Source organism: Condylura cristata, unplaced genomic scaffold (genome assembly GCF_000260355.1).
Source record: "Condylura cristata isolate star-nosed mole 26May11 unplaced genomic scaffold, ConCri1.0 scaffold00020, whole genome shotgun sequence".
Taxonomy (NCBI): domain Eukaryota; kingdom Metazoa; phylum Chordata; class Mammalia; order Eulipotyphla; family Talpidae; genus Condylura; species Condylura cristata.
In genome coordinates this window covers 18,333,156-18,334,447 of record NW_004567121.1, presented here as the reverse complement: position 1 = coordinate 18,334,447, position 1,292 = coordinate 18,333,156, and the positions used below count along the sequence as shown (strand labels likewise).

The window sequence follows — 1,292 nt, the reverse complement described above, 5'->3', positions numbered from 1 at the left end:
GCCCGCGTGTTTCTGGAGGTCGGAGCCGGTGGGGAGCCCTTCCAGCCTCCCGGCCGCTGCCGGGGAGAAAAAATTTCGATTTCCTCCCGACTCTTGGCCCCGCAGTGCGTTCCAGCCGCGCTAGCGCTCTCTCCCGCACCGGGTCCACTGATGCCACGCGCTGTAACTTTTCTTTTCAACCTTTCTGGACTCACCCACAGTCAGAAGCTAAGCCCAGCTCGCCTTACCCCTTTCTCACCTCTGAAATTGTTAATCCAGATAGATCGCTCCTCTTCCACTCTGCTAAAGGTAGCTTTCTTTTAGCCAGAGGATCTGGGGGTATATCAGTGCTTTTTCTTTTAAATTCTCACTCCGTGTTTTTCCTACCTAGAGACATTCAGGGCAATACGTTGACTAGTAACTGCTGACACAAGCAGATAAGGGGGTGGGGGGTGGGGGGAGGGAAAGGTATCTCCCAGCCAAAAACTGAGTCTCCAGGTTGGTATTTCCCTCAATAGATTGCAGTTCACCTGGGAATAGAGACCAAAAGGCTGTTTAATGTGAATGCCACGCAGCTTTTAAACGACAGAGAGGAGTAAAAAGCTGAGCATTAGGCTGAGTTGAGAAAGGTCTAATGCAGCAATCTACGAACCATTCATTGCCCTTTCCAAGAGAAGCATTATCATCGCCAATATATCACTTGCCCATAATTAATAAAGGAGCATTGCACCAGGCCCTTCCCTCTCCTGACAACTCATTCATCCTTCCAACCCCTTAATGACTTGGCAGGATGAAAGGCCAGACCTACTGTGGAGTTCACAAACCTGGCTGCACATCAGACACACCTGGGAAGCTTGTTAAAAATGCACATTCTAGACTCCCACCCTGACACTGCTGTTGGAGATCTCAAGGGGAATCCAAGTTGGCCTTTTTCAAAGCTCCAGTGGAGATTCACCGCTGGAGTGGTTGGCCAAGGTCTGGGGGCTCAAGGGTAGTGTACAGGAAGGATGGAGCTGCGGAGCCCAGGGTGGGAACCAGTTTCTTAGATCCCCCCCAGTACTTACAGTGCGGCTCTGGGACAGCCAGGTACTAGGAAAAGAGCTCCTGCCTCTGGAGATCCCCCAGTTTGATGAAGAAAGGGTAAGTGACCCTTCTCAAACTAGATGTCAGTGTCTCTCAACCTGCAGCACCTCAGAATCTCCTGGGGAGCTTTTAAAAGTCCCAGTGGTTAGGCCACACCTCTGACAGATTTACTCTGTGAGTGTGTGTGTGTGCGTGTGTGTATGTGTGTGTGTTTTCCCTGGTTGATTCCC

General features: G+C 50.9%; 1 protein-coding gene across 1 annotated transcript in view; it reads right to left on the bottom strand.

The window, feature by feature from the left end:
* SLC8A1 (solute carrier family 8 (sodium/calcium exchanger), member 1) overlaps positions 1–309 on the bottom strand; it is a 293,942-nt gene extending 293,633 nt beyond the window's left edge. Inside the window, exon 1 of the mRNA XM_012727671.1 lies at positions 239–309. The gene's annotated coding sequence lies outside the window, so the exon portion shown is untranslated. The remainder of the gene's footprint in view (positions 1–238) is intronic.
* Between the last annotated feature and the right edge of the window lie 983 nt (positions 310–1,292).